This window comes from Phoca vitulina, unplaced genomic scaffold (assembly GCF_004348235.1).
Source record: "Phoca vitulina isolate PV1807 unplaced genomic scaffold, GSC_HSeal_1.0 scaffold11, whole genome shotgun sequence".
In the NCBI taxonomy this organism is placed as follows: Eukaryota; Metazoa; Chordata; class Mammalia; order Carnivora; family Phocidae; genus Phoca; species Phoca vitulina.
The window spans coordinates 11371193-11390846 of NW_022589714.1; positions in this window are offsets into that span (position 1 = coordinate 11371193).

Sequence of the window (19654 nt, forward strand, 5' to 3'; positions counted from 1 at the left end):
TTGTGGCCCAAGAGAAGCTATTTCCCCACTGCTCTGTCCCCATAAACGACCCAGAGCTTCACACGTTTTCGATTCCATGCAGAGAACATGGCCTGTAGCCCTTCAACCACACCAAGATCAATCCTTGTCTTTGCCAGTTTTTCCTTTTCCCTCTACAGCTGGTTTTACCTGGCACTAGATGTACTCATATGAAACTTTTTCCTTTTGCCCCTTTGAGGCATTTAACAAGTTTCTACCAAAGTCATCAAGAGGCACAACAGCATTCTCCTAATTATAAGTTCTAAGTCATTTGTGAAAATTTCAGAAAATACATAAAAGTATAAATAGGCTAATACAACCACTACCTAGTAATAACCTTTGTTCACATTTTGGCATATTTCCTTCTAAGATTTCATATATATTTTTATTCTTTTTTTCCTAGTTGAAATCATACCAGAAGCTTATTTCTGTAGATTATAGGAATCACATAACTATTCTCCTTGTTGTCCATGACTGCTAAAAAGCCTAGAGTCAAATACACAAAATCGTACACCATTCATGTTCTGGATAAAACTCTCTCCTAGCTTAATTTTATGATTTTCTATTTAGATTTTTTTCTGTCCTACTTTCCACGTTCTCCTATTTCTACATCTAATCTTTTATTATATGTATCACTATAAACAATGCTAAAGGCTTTCCAAAATAAGTATTTTTTTCATCATAATTATCCTTACATGTACAGTTCAGTACTGTATTCACATTATATATTCATATTGTAATCTTGCAAAACTTAAACTCTATTCCCATTAACTAACAACTTCCATTTCTCCCTCCCTCTAGGCCCTGGTAATATCACTCTACTTTCTGTTTCTATAAATTTGACTACTTTAGATACCTTAGATACCTCATATAAGTTGAAGCATACAGTATTTTCTTTGGTGACTGGTATATTTCACTTAGCATAATGACCTCAAAGTTCACCCATATTGTAGCATATTGCAGAATTTACTTCCTTTTTAAAGCTGAATAATATTCCATTGTATGTATATATTACTTTTTTTTTTTGTCCATTCATCCATTAATAGACATTTGGGTTGCTCCCACTTCTAGGCTATTGGGAATAAAGCTGCTATAAACATGGATGTACAAATATCTCTTTGAGACTTCCCTTTCAATTCTTTTGGATATATAGCCAGAAGTAGAATTGCTGGATCATAGGGTAGTTCTATTTTTAATTTTGAGGAACCACCATGTTGTTTTCCACATGATCGCACCATTATAGTCTCACCAGCAGTGCACAAGGGAGTCAAGATTTCCCCACTGCCTCACCAATACTTGTTATTTTGTCTTTTTGATAGTAGCCATCCTAATGGGTGTGAGGTGTTATCTCCTTGTGGTTTTGATTTGCATTTCTTTCATGATTAGTGATGTTGAATACCTTCTCATATGCTGTTGGTCATTTGTCTATCATTTTTAGAAAAATGCCTATTCAAGTCCTTTGCCCATTTCTGATCAGGTTTTTTTGTTGTTGTTGAGGTATAGTTCTCTGTATATTCTGGATATTAACCCTTTATCAGATATATGTTTTGTAAATAATTTCTCCCATTCCATACATTGCCTTTTCACTCCAGTGATGTGCCCTTTGATGCACATAAGTTTTTAAGTTTAATGTAGTCGCATTTGTCTATTTTTGCTTTTATTGCCTCTGCTTTCATGTCACATCCAAGAAATCATTGCCAAATCCAATGTCATGAAGCTTCCCCTATGTTTTTTTCTTGGAGTTGTATAGTTTGGGGCATTATGTCTAAGCCTTCAATCTATTTTGCATTAATTTTCATATATGGTATAAGATAAGGGTTTAACTTCATTCTTTTGAATGTGGATATCCAGTTTTCCCAGCAGCATTTGTTGAAGAGACTGTCCTTTTCCCATTGAATGGTTTTGGCATCCTTGACAAAGATCATTTATTTGACCATATACATGAGGGTTTATTTCTGGGCTTTTTATTCTAGTCCACTTGTCTGTAAATGTCCGTCTTTATGCCAGTACCACCATGTTTTGATTCTATAGCTTTGTAATATGTTTTGAAATCACGAAGTGTGAGGCCTCCACCTATGCTTTTCTTTGCTATTTGAGATCCCTTGAGATTCCACATAAATTTTAGAATGATTTTTTTCTATTTCTGAAAAAAATGCCATTGGGATTTTGATAGAAATTGCATTGAATCTATAAATTGCTTTGGACAGTATTGACATCTTAATAATATTAAGTCTTCCAATCCATGAACATAGGATATCTTTCCATTTATTTTCTCTTTTTAAAATTCCTTTCAGCAGTATTTTGTAGTTTTCTGTGTAAAAGTCTTTTTTTTCACCTCCTTTGTTAGGTCTATTCCTAAGCAGTTTATTCCTTTTGATGCTATTATGAATGGAATTGTTTTTTAAATTCCCTTTCAGATTTTTCATTATTAGTGTATAGAAATGCAACTGATTTTTGTGTGTTGATTTTGTGTCCTGAAACTTTACTGAATTTGTTTATTATTTTTAACAGGTTTTTTTGTAGAATCTTCAGGGTTCTCTACATATAAGATTAAATTATGTGCAGAGATAATTTTATTCTTTTCTGATTTGGATGCGATAAACAATTTTTTAAATAGAATAAATGTGTTTCCTGTGTTATTGAGATATAATTGACATGTTAACAATGTATTCATTTTAGATATACAACATAATGATTTGATATATGTAGGTTTTGCAAAATGATTCCCACAATGAGTTTAGCTGGCAGCCACCACCTCACATAGTTAAAATCATTTTTCTTGTGAGAGAACTTTTAAGATTTACTCTTTTAGCAACTTTCAAATATACAACACAGTATTGTTAACTATAGTCATCACACTTATAAGTCATCACATCTTATAACTGGAGTTTTGTACCTTTTGACCACACTTACCCATTTCTCCCACTTCCCCACCTCTAGCAATCACCAATCTAGTCTCTGTATCTGAGTTTAGTTTTTTGAGATTCCACATACAAGTGAGATCTTATAGTATTTGCCTTTCTATGTCTAACTTATTTCACTTAGTGTAATGCCCTCAAATGGGCAAATGGCAGGATTCCCTTCTTTTTATGGCTGAATAATATTTAGTTGTGTATTTGTACCACATTTTCTTTATCCATTCATCCGTCAGTGAACACTTAGGTTGTTTCCATGTCTTGGCTATTGTAAATAATGCTGCAATGAACATGTGGATGCAGATATCTTTTCAAGATAATGATTTCATTTCCTTCAGTCATATACCCAGAAGTTGAATTGTTGAATCATATGGTAGTTCTGTTTTTAAGTTTTTGAGGAACCTTTATACTGTTTTCCATAGTAGCTACACCAATTTGCATTCTCACCAACAGCGCACAAAAGTTCCCTTTTCTCTAGATCCTCACCAAAGCCTATTATCTCTTGTCTTTTTGATAATAGCCTTTTCAACAGGTGTGAGGTGACATCTCATTGTGGTTTTGATTTGCATTTTCCTGATGATTAGTGATGTTCAGTACCTTTTCATATACTTATTGGCCATTTGTATGGAAGTTGTCTTATTGGAAACATGTCCAATTTCCTTATTTGGAAAAATATCTATTCGGTTCTTCTGACCAGAATAAATTTTATATACCACCTTTTACTATCAAAAGTATTTTCCATATCATTAAAAATATTTGTAAAAATGATTTTAATTGTTGCATAAGTCTATCATCTAGGTATGCCATAATTTATATGACCATTCTTCATTGTTCTATTGTTGGACATTTAGGTTGTTTTAAATTTGTATTATAAGGAGCAATATTCCAAAGTATAGCTTTATGTATAGTTCTTTGGTGACACTTAAGATTTTTTTTCTTTTATGAGAGATTTCTAAAAGTGACACCACTGAGTTAATGCTTGTGAATATTAATACTTTTGACACATTTTTCTAATTTGGGCAAGCATAACTTTAAAAAAATTAATTTAATATACAACATTTGGGATACATTATATCTATCTTTTGAAAATTTACATTATATCTTACATTTTTAGATGGCATGAAATGCATCATATATGTAACTTCAAATACACAAATATATAAATTATATTTTTGATCACATTGAGCTCTTTTGTTCCTTTCCAAGTCCTTCCCTTCCTTGTTGGGGTGCTGGGCAGCCAGTACTGAAGAGTAAGTTCTGAGGGGCCATGATGGGGTGGCGTAGCCTACTCGAGCATGTACGAAGTAGGAAGCAACTATGGGGCCAGTTTTAGACAAAGTTTTTGGGGACAGAGGGCAAGGCTGAGAGTCATTTTTCTGAGGAGATATAGAGCAAGCCTGAAAGGCCTAACCTAGATTGAACTGTGCAGACCTAGTACAGACCTGTGGTCTAAATGAGGCTGGTATCACAGCTGGGGGGCAATTGGAAAGGTGGGAAATTTGGGACTGTCACAATGATTGGTAGAGTACTGCTGACATTTAGTGGGCAGGGGAGAGAAATGCTAGAGACATTGCCTGGCTTGAGACTATTTCCTAAAACAATTTTCCAGCCCCTAATGTATCTCTTCCACTGACACACTGGATTAGTTTTGTGTTGATATATCTAGACTCCAAGGGCTACCCTGTATTTGTTCCTTTAACCATTAAGGACCATAGAAATGTGGAAACTCATATTCAGTGCATTCAGTGAGTGAATAACTTCAAAGTCCCTAAATATGGACCATTGAATGTTGGGTACCTTTTTAAAATGTACTCTCCAATGATGATGACTTGAGAATAAAAGGACAAAATTTGTATTTATTTAAAACCTATTATATACCACAAAATTTATGTACTAGTTTCTTATGGCTACTGTAGCAAATTACCACAAACTGAGTGGCTTAAAAGAAATTTATTCTCTCACACTTTTTGAGGTCAGACATCTGAAATCAAGGTGCCAGCATTTAGAGGGTTTGCATTCCCTCAGAGGCTCTAGGGAATAATACATTCCCTGCCTCTTCCAGCTTTTGATATCTGTAGGTATTCCTTGACTTACGGTGACTTCCCACCAATCTCTGCCTTCAACGACCTTCTCTTCTTCTATCTCATGTGCCTCTGTCTTACTCTTATAAGGATATTTGTCATTGGGTTTAGGGCCCAGCTAGCCAAGCTAAGATGATTCCTCATGTCAAGATCCTTAACTTAGTTAAATATCCAGGACTCTTTTTAAATAGAGTTAACATTCACAGACGCCAAGGATTAGGACACGAATATCTTTATTGGGGGACCACCATTCAGCCTGCTACACTTTACTTCCAGAATCTTAGATTTTAAAGCAATTGTATGATAGGCATCCTATTTCTTGTTTACAAGTGAAGACATTGAAATTTAGAAAGAATAAGTATTTGACCAAAGTGTCTTGGCACTTCAAGAGCTAAGATTCACCCCAAGGCTCCATGATGCCTGGATCCAGTGTTGATAGGATCTGCCCCAGGCTTGGTCAGTTACATGGCAATGTCCTCAATAACGGAAAAGTCAGCCTCAGACAAGTGTTCACAGATGGCCTTGTACACACCACTAGTCTTGACCTAAAAGAAATAAAAGTTCTTTTTGCTAAAAGAACATTCAGTCTAATAAAAGAAAAAATACAGTCAAGCTCTTAAAGATGTTCTTTTCACAATCAATTCCAAATAGGTATCAATGTAACCTAAATTTAGATATTCATGCAATGTTCCAAATGTGCCTTTTTCCATTTTCTTATCACCTGAAAAAAAGACACTTTAGCTCAGTCCAATTTATTCTCTCAACATTTGTTGAGTACCTACTATAATTTATGGTATAACCTCCCTTGAAATCCTTCTTGGACATTTTTATTTTAGAATAAGAATACATGTGAACTCACATACACATACAAAAAGGCATAAAGATATTCTAACATTCACTACATCCTGGGTTATTTTATAACCTAATTTATTGAATATTAATTTATTGTTACCTTTGCTTAGGACATTTTAAATAGCTTTAAGATTTTACATAACTGCAAGTAGTTATTTCTTAAAAAAAATTTTTTTTAAATAAAGGTTTTTTCACAATTCAGATTTAGGAGTGGTTTGAAGCAGAACCAAGGAGTGCACATTCAGTCAGGCCCAAAAGCAATTGTGAAATAATGAGAATATCATGCTGCTTTTCAAAGACAGTTCATCCTTCCACCAAGAATGAGTTTTTCAACGGATATATATTAAGATATCTCAACTGTGATACAACTTATATAGTCAAAAAATTTGATAGTTCAGAATCATAGCACCTTGTAGGGAAGGGATAGATTTCCTGATAATTTTATATGTTTAAGGAAATAATGTATTTAATGAACTCACACACAAATAACATCTGTTATTACTGATTGGGGAAATTTAGTGGAAATGCAAAAAATTGAAATGACATTAATTTGGCTACTTTGGAGAGCATCCACAGAAGAGACTCCTTAGATGCTTTAAAATGTAAATAGTACCCATCAGGGGACATATCCTCACTTCACATAATGGGTTTTCAGATAAACAAGTGGGGGAAATTTGCACTAATTCTATAGGGGCATAATTAAAAATAATTAGAAAAACCCACATATTTTATGAATTAACTTCAAGAAAACAGACAGGGATGGATTTTACATTTTCAGAAAATGGTGAGCATGCAGCATAGTCTTGGGATCTGAGGTCCCCAGCAATACAAGCTTCCTTCCTTGTGTACCTGCCAATTTACTTTAAAAGAAGAAGAAGAAGAAGAAAGAAGAAAAGAAGAAGAAGAAGAAGAAGAAAAAGAAGAAGAAGGAAGAAGAAGAAGAAGAAGAAGAAGAAGAAGAAGAAGAAGAAGAAGAAGAAGAAGAAGAAGAAAAGGAAAAAAAAAAAAGAACACACACAAAGGACTGTCTCTGGGGAAGAGAAGGCATGTGTTTAATGACTCTGTCCTTGGCAACCATCAATAAACATGCTTGTTAAAAGCAACCAAATCCTGCAAAATCCAGGAAATCCTGGAAATCCTGCAAATCCAGGAAAATACTAGAGTGGTTAGATAGATAGATAGAGAAAGAGAGAGAGAGAGACAAATACCTTACTGTGAAATGAAAAAGTAAACAGAATGACAATCACTCTTGGCTTTTGCTACAATAACAAACAATGCACAAATCTCAGTGGAACTACAAATATTTATTTCTCACTCACATTACATGAAGGCTATAGGTCTAGAGGGCTTATGCTGAGCTTGGCTAGGTTCTACATATCTTCTCATTCTGGGATTCAGGTAATGTTCATAGTAGAGAGCAGAAGTCGAGGGACAGAGCCAAATTACACAAGGACATTGTAATTTTCTGCTGGGACACAGCATACTTCTCATCTGCTCACATTCCATTGGCCAAGCAAGTCCAAAGTCAGTACAGTCAGGAAATATGTTGCATTAAAAGGAAATATGGCAAAAGTGGAGAGGAATAAAAAATTGTGAACAAATAAAATAGTCTATCACAACTGAGATGTAGAAAAGAGCAAAATAACATGACCAAATATATTTATCTTAAAGAAATATTATGATTATTAAACACTTATGCAATTCAAACAGGAAACTCCTCCAGTCAGTGGTGGCCTCAAGTTTTATGGGGTCTTAAACCTATGCAATTTTTGCGACCTTCTTTAGAAAAATACGATCAAATACTACTAATACAAAATTAAGGGACTTGAAGTTTAAGCTTAATTATCTTCAAGGGGTAAGTTCAATTTTTAAAAACTTTTTTTTAATTTTTAAATTTTTTTTGGAGAGAGAGTGCAAGCAGGGGCTGGGTGAGGGGAGGGGCAAAGAGAGGGGAGAGGGAGAGAATCTCACACGTGGCTCAATCTCACGACCCTGAGATCATGACATGAGCCAAAATCAAAAATCCAACCCTTGACCCACTAAGCCACCAAGATAAATTAAATTTTGTCTTCAGTTTATATAATATTTACAAAAAACCTTAATTTCATTCATCAATAAAATTGTAGCAAAGATATATATCCTCCAAAACTTGTATTAGCACAGTTTTTTTTTTGTTGTTTTTTTTTAAGATTTTATTTATTTATTTGACAGAGAGAGACACAGTGAGAGAGGGAACACAAGCAGGGGGAGTGGGAGAGAGAGAGAAGCAGGCTTCCCGCGGAGCAGGGAGCCCGATGCGGGGCTCGATCCCAGGACCCTGGGATCATGACCTGAGCCGAAGGCAGATGCTTAACGACTGAGCCACCCAGGCGCCCCAGCACAGTTTTTTTTTAAGTGAGAATTCTTTTTTAACAACTTTTTTACATTTTTATTTATTTATTTTTTAGTAATCTCTACACCCAACATGGGGCTTGAACTCACTACCCTGGGATCAAGAGTTGAATGTTCTGAGTCAGCCAGGTGCCCCTAGCACAGTTCTTTAAAAATAAAATACCATAATTTTTAATAGACAAATAATGTTTATTCATTTGGATCTAAGAACACAATACAATAATCTGTCCACCTGAGGCTACCTAGAGCACAGACCAAAAGGAAGGTGGGAATTCTCTGAATGTCCTCCTCTGAAGAAACCCATCTATTCAGTTTTATTTATTCAGAGAATCCCAACTGGATGCTATTGTTAAATATATTATGACCATCTCATGGCACTCTTTTAATGAGTATGTTTAATTTTAGAAAAAAAATCTTGCCTCTCCCCCACCTCAGGAGATAGCTGATGTGTAGATGCAAGATTGTTACTGAGAATTAATTAACACATATTTTTTCCAGTTGAGCAATTTATTTCTTATACATTTTTATTTATTTCTTATAATTTATTTCTTATAAATTTATTTATAAGCAATTTGTTTCTTATAAATTTTCCACATCCTAGATATTGTTGAGAATCATGGGGGAAATTACAGATGATATGGTTTTCAAGCCTGGTGAGCTAAAACTAAGGGATAAGAAGAGTGTAGGGTTAGAATATGTTGGGGTGTACAGTGGTAGGCCCAGATCCAGTCAGTAGGTTAAGATAAGGATAAGTTGAAAGGTGGATGCCAGAAAAGTCTTTTATCATTCTACTCTTCACTTGGTGTGGTAGGTAGGACAATGGCCCCCAAAGAAATCTACTTCCTGTTCCCCAAAACCTGTGAATATGTTACATTATATGACAAAAGGTACTTTGCAGATATGATTAAGGTTACGGACCTTGAGAGGGGAAATTACCCTGGAATATCCAGATGAGCCCCATCTAATCACACGAATCCTTAAAAGCAGAGACCCTTTCCGAATGGTGGTCAGAGAAAGAGATGTGATGCCAAAAGAGTCAGGGATACTTGTTGTGAGAGAGACTCTCCCTGCCGTTCTAGCCTCCAAAGGCAGACACAGCCCTACTGACACATTGGTGTTAATCTGGTGAGACCCTTACTGGACTTCTGACCTACGGAACTGTAAGATAATAAATTTGTGTTGCTTTAATCCACTAATTTTGTGGCAATTTGTTACTGCAACAATAAAAAACTAATATACCTGGTGAAGCAGGGAAGTGAGCCACCTGATGACATATGCGGATGGTATCTTTTTTTTTTTAAAGATTGTTTTATTTGTTTATTTGACAGAGAAAGAGACAGTGAGGGAGGGAACACAAGCAGGGGGAGTGGGAGAGGGAGAAGCAGGGAGCCTGATGCAGGGAGCCTGATGCAGGGCTCGATCCCAGGACCCTGGGATCATGACCTGAGCCGAAGGCAGACGCTCAACGACTGAGCCACCCAGGTGCCCCTATGCAGATGGTATCTTAATTCCCTGGTGTGGATGCTCTAGGAAGATCAATTCCCTGACGCTCAGCACCAAGTCCTGGTCTTTGACCCTCACCCGAGTTTCTAGCGCTCTCCCAGGTACATACACTGCCCCTCTGCCGTGGCCCAACAGGAATTATCTCCAACCCTGAAATCCCAGTTTATCTCCTCCAGTTTCTTCAGTGTGTTTGTGAAGTGACATTTCAGAAAACTCTTAGTTTGATTATTCTGCATGAGGTAAAGCAGGAAAATACATTTCGGCAACTCAATGGGTCACATTCTCCAGTGTGATCAAGCTGTTTGCATCGGTTCAGGGAAATGATTTTGGAAGTACATTCATCTTCTACTTGTTCAGTGTTTGACAATTTGGTTTGTTCATACTGCTGAAACAGAGAGCATATAATGTTAAGTTCTTCTGTGGTCCTTGAAATATGGACATATTTGAACTGTTAAACTGCATTCTGATTAAACCCACTTAAACATTGTTGCAACAAATGCATGTCTGTATTTTTGTTCTCAGCTGGACATTCTGCTGTGCAAAACAATATCTGTCTACCTCCAAAGGGGATACTCAGGAAGAAACCGTAAGAGGAACCTCTAATTAAAAACAAAGGCAAAAAGTGAGTCATTTGGGAAAGTTGGAAAAAGATATAGAATATATGCAAAGGCAAGGAATGGACTGATTCCAAGACGTTGTTTAAAATAGTTTGAATGGAAATGGTCATTGACTGGAGGTGAGAAACAGTCACACATAAGCTATTATAAATGGTTTTCTCTGCACATATAATAGGCAGGAAAATGAAATCAAGCAGCAGTGAAGCTGTGAAAAATAAATGGACTAAATCTACTGAGGAGGAATAGAAGTCCTCCTATAGGAAGATACTGTGAAAGAATAAAGCCATTTGCCAAATAATGGAGCAGAATGATGAGCTTTGTGTTAATTGATATTATAAAGTTGTTACATAATATTTTAATATACTTCAATACATATTCTTTTCAACATCAAAGGATTTAATATTGAGAAGAGTGTTTACCATCCTCAACAGAGCTTAATTTCTGGATTTCAGCTGTGCATCACTGAACAAACAGAATGTAATATTAATGGAGCATTACGTTGCCCAGAATATTGACTATTTATAATATACAGTCATTAAAAAGAAGCACCAGTTTACTGACACTATTTAAATACTAGAGATTGGCAAAAGAGAAGGTTATTTGTGTTCCTAAACTAGAGAGATTTATTCATGCCCACTTTCTTTCCAATATAATCCAAGTAGAAGCAACAAGAGTATGTTATGTATTCCCCCTTGAGGGATAGCTAAGTGTTACAAAGAGCACTGGACTTGGTGCCAGGACACCTGGGTTCCAGCCCCCATTCCTCTGCTTCTGGCACTGACAGTGCTAGGAGGCCTCCCAGAGCCTATCCTCTACCTGAAAAACAGATACTATTACCTATTTTTGTCTGATTCACAAAATGAGGTAACATGATATACCACAATATAAATCACTGAAATACCAATTTAGCACAAGTATCTATTGTAACAACTTTTGGTAGGATTTTGTCAAAACTTAATCTACTGACAGTTTTATAAGGCGGTTCTTATTCTTATCATGAACTTAGGCTGTGTGTGCTTGCAATGATGTTCTTTGCACATGAATATTTGGAAAATAAATGTTGCCTTCTCCATAGTTTTGCCCAGAACTAGCCTTTTACCCTTGTTTCTGAGTTCTCTTGCAATTGCTGTTCACAGTCGCATTGTGTCTTCATTAAGGTGCCAGGACAAATGTTTAATTCACTGATTTATTAACCAGCAAATATTAATCACTTATTATGTACATAGCACTATACCAGGCATTATTCAGTAAACTCAACGAAATGAACAGTTTGATTTTTCTTTTTTCCCCTCTTCTAAACTGACTAGCTCTTTGTCTGAATTAATCAAATCAACCAGTAGGTTTTTGGCTTCCTGTAGACACAGCTTAAATGTCACTTTCTATCTTGAAGCTGCTATTTTGAGTATTGGTGATGTGTAGGTGGAAAACACTTTACTATTTAGAAATAGAGTACTATACAGTAAGGCTTATTAGACAGTTATTTTCCCTTTGTAGTTTTTATTTCATTTAACTTTTTATTATGGGAAATTTTGAACATGTGTATAAGCATATAGGATAAAATAAAGAATTCGCATATACCTAACCTAGCCTCAACAATTAAAAATTCATTGTCAATATTGCTTCACCTGTACCCCCCCAATCCTCCCGTATCCCATATTATTTTGGCATGAACATCAGAGATTACATACTTTAATCCTTAAATATTTCAATATGTATCTCTAAAGGTAAGGATATTGAAAAAATAACCACAATAGCATAATCACACTGAAAATTAACAGTAATTCCTTAGGATCATCAAATATTCAGTGTGTGTTCAATATTCCAACTGTTTCATAATATTATCATTTTTTTGCAGTTTGTTTCAATCCATTTTCAAGTAAGGTCCACACGTCGTGATTGGTTGTGTCTCTTAATTCAATTTAAACTTCAGCTTTCTCTATTTTCCTCCCACAATATATTTGTTAAAGAAACTGGGTCATTTGTCCTGTGGTCTTTTCTACAGGCTAGATTTTACTGAGTGCATCCTGTAGCATAATTTAATATGTTTTTCAGTCTTATGTGTTTCCTGACTATTAGTATAGAACTGTGCTGTCCAATATAATATCCACATGTAGCTTCTTTTTTAAAATAAACTTCTTTGAAGAATAGTTTGATTTTCAGAAAAATGTGAAGATTGTACAGAGAGTTCACACCCAGTTTCCCCTATTATTATCTTTATTTATTATTTTTAAATTCCAGTATAGTTAGCATACACTGTTATATTAGTTTCAGGTATACAGTATAGTGATTCAACAGTTCTATACAGTACTCAGTTATCATCATGGTAAGTGCATTCTTTAATCCCCATCACCTGTTTCACCTATCCCCCCCATTATTAATATCTTAAATGAAAATGATTCATTATTATAATTAATAAACAAATATGGATATGCCATTATTAACTAATACCCATACTTTACCTAGATGCTCTTAGTTCTTACCTGATGTTCTCTTCCTGTTCTAGGATCTCATCCAAGGTACTATATTGCATTTAGTAGTCGTATCTCCCTAGGCTCCTCTCGGCTATGACAATTTCTCAGAATTTCCTTGTTTTTGATGACCCTTGCAGTTTTGAGGAGTACTGGTGCATTATTTTGTAGAATGTCCCCAACTTGGGATTTGTTTGATGTCTTTCTCATGATTGATCTAGGATTAAGGACTTTGGAAGTGAAGACCACAGAAGTAAAGTGTCATTTTCATCCTATCACATCAAATGTACATACTATACGGATGATTTATCACTACTAATATTAACCTTGATCACCTGCCTGAGGTAGTATTTGTCAGGCTTCTCCAATATAAAGCTACTCTTTTTCTCCCCTTTCCATAGAGTTCCCTTTGGAAGGACTGCTCTATTTGAAGCCCATGTTCATGAAGTAGGGAATTATGCTCCATCTCCTGTAGGTGGCATAGTACATAAATTATTTTGAATTCTTCTGCATTGGCAATTTTTTCTACTCCTTTATTTATTTATTTATTATTTATTTATTCAATAATTTATATTGGTATGATTCATGGATATTTATCTTATACTTAGGATACAATCATATAGTGCTTTATTTTGTTGCTCAAATTATTCCAGGTTTGGCCATTAGGAGCTCTTTCAGTTGGCTCCTGTGTCCCTTTGTCATACCCCATCATTCTGAGTGTGTGTTTTAAGTATTTCCCTACTTTCTGGCATTTAAGATACCCCAGGTTCATCATGCATGTTCCCTGCCCTCATCCTAGAAGCCATTTTTCCAAGGAGCCCTGGTTTCTTCCATTAGAGAACAGTATTAGAAACCAAGGCACTAAGTTTAATACAATATTTTTAAATCATTCTTTTACTGCCATTTTGTCTATTTCAAAAATTTTAAATTATTTTGTTATAGTTTGTTGTAAAATTTTGATTTTTATAGTTTCAATTTTCAAAAGTCACTTTTAGTCTCAGTTTCTGCCTATATTGAACAGTAAATCTTTTATTTTAAGCAAGTAATTTACACATATATTTTATTTTTTATATCTTATTGTTAAATCTAGAGTCTGAAATTTTGATTTTTTCTCTATTGTGCCAATTCAATCAGTTCAAGCAGCTATTTGGTTAAGTGATGTTAAGTGTCTGTGATCTTTGACTTTTTTTTTTATTTTGAGTGAATTGACTAAATTTTTTATATCTTATAATTATAAAGTAGCTAGAGGAGGTGAATGAAATGGCAAATGTCATAAGGAAAAATGATGTTTAGTTCTGTGGAAATCATACATTAAAAATTCATTAAGGTGACGGGCGCCTGGGTGGCCCAGTCGTTAAGCGTCTGCCTTCGACTCAGGTCATGATCCCAGCATCCTGGGATCGAGCCCCACATCGGACTCCCTGCTCGGCGGGAAGCCTGCTTCTCCCTCTCCCTCTCCCCCTACTTGTGTTCCCTCTCTCGCTGTCTCTCTCTCTGTCAAATAAATAAATAAAATCTTTAAAAAAAAAATTCATTAAGGTGAATGCCTTTAACGAGGACTTTCTGAATAGCTAGGTAAAATTTTCATTGGAAAATTTACAAAGTGTTTCTTAAGAAAATAAACAATCAAAAATGTTAATCTAATACTAGAAAAATAAAGCATCCAAAAAAATTCTTGATTTGAGTATAGTTGACACACAATGTTACATTTGTTTCAGGTGTACAACATAGTGATTTGATTTATCTATACTTTATGCTGTGCTCACAAGTGCAGCTACCATGTGTCACCATAATATATTAGAAGAATAAAACATTTTCAAGGATTGTCATTTCTATACAAAATATATTAATTACATTTTTTCATATACTGGTTAAAGTTATCTTCATAGAATTCATTTTTTTAAAGATTTATTTATTTGAGAAAGAGAATGAGAGAGAGAGGACAAGCAGGGGCAGTGGGAGTGGGAGAGGGAGAAGCAGGCTCCTTGCTGAGCAGGGAGCCCGATGTGGGGGCTCAATCCCAGGACCCTGGGATCATGACCTGAGCCGAAGGCAGACGCTTAACTGACTGAGCCACCCAGGTGTGACCCCCCGCTCCCCATTTTTTAAAAATAGGTTTATAAAAGTTATCCATTGGGATTCCAAAGCCAGGCAAACCTGGCAAAACAACTTACCAACTATTAGGCAAGTCGATCTTTTTGTGTTGTTTCTTTCTCTGTAAAGTCAGTTATTAAGATAAATTGGCTTGGGGCACCTGGGTGGCTCAGTTGGTTAAGTGTCCAACTCTCAATTTCAGCTCAGTCATGATCTCAGGGACATGAAATCGAGCCCTACATCAAGCTCTATGCTGAGTGTGCAGCCTGCTTAAGATTCTCTCTCTGTCCCTCCTTCCCACTTGTGCTCACTCTCTCTTTCTCTAAAAAAATAAATAAAAAATAATTTAAAAAAATTCTCTCTCTCTCCCTAAGCCCCTGTCCCCGACTTGCACGTGCTCTCTCTCTCAAAAAAAAAAGATAAACTGGCTCATATGTTTATAGAACTTAATATGTACCCTACATGTATGTATAAAAGATATACATATCTACATATATTGACATGTATGTGTAATATATGTACAGACAAAAAATATCTAGAGTGCAGCCCTTCTAAATGTTTAGTAATAGTTGTCCCTTTCTTATCTTTAATAGTATTTTATTTTCTTTCTACATAATTTAATATTACATTTTTTTAGTAATAGTCAATAATTTAAACATTTTGTTAATTCAGACTGAATTCACCCTCCAGTCCAAATTAGTGGAATTTTGCTATAGTTAATATGTTTTCTCTGAATCAATACTGTAATGGGAATATTTTGATATATATTAATGAGTTTTTCTCCTTTGCATTTCTTAATGTGTGACCTTTGCTCATTCTGCCCAAGGCATTAGGATTATATTATAGCTGGAATGCAAAAATAGAGGGTTTTAATAATCAGCTTTTAATATCCAAAGCAGGGGTTTTGAGTTTGCAGCAAGAAAATAACCATGAAATCTGGTCTTTATCAAAAGACTATGCATATTCTCATTTTACTAAAATAAAAAGTTAAACACACACACAAAAAAAGACTATGAAATTTTCTAAATTTTTTAAGCTCCATATTGACTTTATCTGTGGAAGTTATCAATACCCCAGGATAGACAGAATTCAAAATAATACCTGAGGGAGGACCTTGTAACTTGGGAAAATCATGGAGAAGGGAAGGAGAGGTCAGGTTATCTCTTTTGGCCTAGGGGAGATCTGCAACAAAGAGAAGACAGACAGGGGTAAAAAGTAAAACCCAGGCAAAAGCCCTTCCAAAAGGGGTAGTGCCTTAAATATGTTGGAGAATTCTGAAGGCAGAGGGTCTTTGCTTTGCTCCCTCTATAGAACGTTGGGAGAAGATGTGGTGTGTGTGCCCAGCAATGGCATTTGGTGGAGAGAATTTGTCTGGAACTAAGAGCCTGATCACTTGGCTCTCCGGGTCTGTGTGCAGTGAGCAGGGGATTCAGAAATGCCTGTGTGCCCGGGTGGGGAAAGCAAAGATCTAGAAAAACCCAGTAGACTAACAAGATCCAGAGGCAAGGCAAAGAGGGAAACAGTCCAGTGGAGGGGACCCATACAATGACCCACAGGGCAGAAGGGTCTTTTGTGCCAGCAGTCACAATTTCAGGGACCAGACCAAGCACTCAACTATAAAGACCAGTGAGAGTCCGCTGCGGTCACCATCTGAATCCAAAGCCCCTTCTCATCTCTCTTCTCCCCACCAACACCCCCTCACATGATGTCATAACAGTATCTTAGAGTTGAGAAAGGGGAAGAAGAGAAAATCTCATATAATTAGCATTTGCCCAAAAGGGACTGACATGCCCAAAAAAGACTGATTAAACCACCATAAATTCAGGTATAGTGACTGTAAATTTAAAACATACTATGTGTAGGTGAGAAAGAGTAAATCAGTTATGAGAAAAATAGTTATTAAATTTGCAACCCTATTACAAATAGAAAAGGCTTTGAAATGACGAATGCCTTCCCTTCCCTGGCTGCTCAGATGGGTCAGCTAATGGGAAGCCACTCTGGGAAGTGAGAGCACTCGCAAAGGCAATGATAATGGCAATTGCGCATGCAGCCCCAAGCATGCGAGAATTGGGAAGAGACAAGCAGCGGGTACATCTCAGCTCTAGGTCAGGAGGCAAGGGCATAGACAAGAAGCCAAGTTCAAGCCAATTACACGGTATGAGGGAAAAAAGACCAGAAGTCCACAGCTGCAGATTTAGCTGAGAAGTTGTGGAAGGGGAGCCAAGTGGCAGAAGAGGACCAGGTCTGAATACAACTTCCCTACATGGAGAAGCAACATGGACTCACATTTTCCAGGAATGACACAGGGCCTAGGGCTTTTGGATATATTCCTTAATTAAATTTATGATGAAAAAGACTGAATATCTAACAGCAGATTCACTAAAGAAATGCAACAGAGTGTGGCTCCTAGTCCCATGGGGAGAGCCTTGATTAAAATTAAGAATCATTGGGGTGCCTGGGTGGCAAAGTTGGTTAAGCCTCCAACTCTTGGTTTTGGCTCCAGTGGTGATCTCAGAGTCATGAGATTGAGCTCCGAGCTGAGTGCTGACTCTGCTTAAGTTTCTCTGTCCCTCCGCCCCTCTCTCCACTCATGCTCTCTCTCTCTCTCAAATAAATTAATAAATCTTAAAAAAATAAATAAAATATCCAATCTGATACCCTGTGTCTTTTGATTGGGGCATTTAGCCCATTTACATTCAGAGTAACTATTAAAAGATATGAATTTAGTGCCATTGTATTACCTGTACAGTCATTGTTCCTGTTTAATGTCTCTGTTCCTTTCTGGTCTATGTTACTTTTGAGCTCTCTCTTCACTTAAAGGATCCCTTTTAATATTTCTTGTAGGGCGGGTTTGGTGATCACAAATTCTTTTAATTTCTGTTTGTCCCAGAAGCTTTTTATCTCTTCTTCTATTTTCAGTGACTTCCTAGCTGGATAAAGTATTCTTGGCTGCATACTTTTCTCATTTAGCACCCTGATTATATCATGCCATCCTTTCTGGCCTACCAGGTCTTTGTGGATAGGTCTGCTGCCAGTCTAATGTTCTGCCCATGTAGGTTATAGACCTCTTGTCCTGAGCTGCTTTTAGGATTTTCTCTTTGTCTCTGAGATGTGTAAGTCTAACTATTATATATCAGGGTGTTGACCTATTTTTATTGATTTTGAAGGAGGTTCTCTCTGCCTCCTGTACTTAAATGCCTGTTTCCTTCCCCAAATTAGGGACATTCTCCACTATAATTCACTCCAATATACCTTCTGTCCTCCTCTCTGTCTTTCCTCTTCTTCTGGGATCCCCATTATTCTAATATTGTTTCACTTTATGGTATCACTTATCTCTTGAATTCTCCCCTCATGATCCAGTAGTTGTTTCTCTCTCTTTTTCTCAGCTTCTTTATTCTCCATCATTTTCTCTTCTATATCACTAATTTTCTCTTCTGCCTCATTTATCCTAGGTGTTAGAGTCTCCATCTTTATTGCATTTCATTAATAGCTTTTTTGATTTTGACTTGATTAGATTTTAGTTCTTTTATTTCTCCAGAAAGGGATTCTATAGTGTCTTCTATGCTTTTTTCAAGCCTAGCTAGTATCTTTATAATCATTATTCTGAACTCTAGTTCTGACATCTTACTTATGTCCATACTGATTAGGTCCCTGGCAGTCAGTATTTCCTCTTATTCTCTTTTTTGAGGTGAGTTTTTCTGTCTTGTCATTCTGTCCAGAGAGGAATAGATGAATGAGAGAACAAAAGCTAAAATGGCAACAACGACCCCAGAGAAATATACACTAGACAAATCAGAAGAGACCCAAAAATGAAAAAAAATATATGTTTAAAAAAAAAAGAGAGGATATAATCAGACAGGTGAACAGAATAGAGCAATACACTGGATCCTGTGTGTATTTTGGTCTGTTAGAAAACTAGATCCCAAAACTGAAAAGGAAGAAAAACTTATATATGTACAAAAATAAAATTAAGTACAATGAAAAGATAGAATGCAAATGTAAAAATGAAAATTAAAAGAGAAAAAAAGAGAAAAAGAAAAAAAGAGGCAAAGGATCTGTAGTCAGAAAACTATAGAACACTCATGAAAGAAATTGAAGAAGACACAAAGAAATGGAAAACTGTTCCATGCTCATGGATTGGAAGAAAAAATATTGTTAAAATGTCTGTGCTACCTAGAGCAATCTACACATTCATCGCAATCCCTATCAAAATACCATCAACTTTTTCACAGAGCTGGAACAAATAATCCTAAAATTTGTATGGAACAAAAAAGACCCCGAATAGCCAAAGGAATGTTGAAAAAGAAAACCAAAGCTGGTGGCATCACAATGCAAAACTTCAAGCTGTATTATGTAATCATCAAGACAGCATGGTACTGGCACAAAAACGGACACACAGATCAATGGAACAGAATAGAGGACCCAGAAAGGGACCCTCAACTCTATGGTCAACTAATCTTTGACAAAGTAGGAACTAATATCCAATGAAAAAACAACAAATGGTGTTGGGGAAAATTGGACAGCCACATGTCGAAGAATGAAACTGGACCATTTTCTTAGACCATATGCAAAGATAGACTCAAAGTGGATGAAAGACCTAACTGTGAGGCAGGAATCCATCAAAATCCTAGAGAACACAGGCAGCAACCTCTGTGACCTCGGCCACAGCAACTTCTTGCTAGACATGTCTCCAAAAGCAAGGGAAGCAAGGGCAA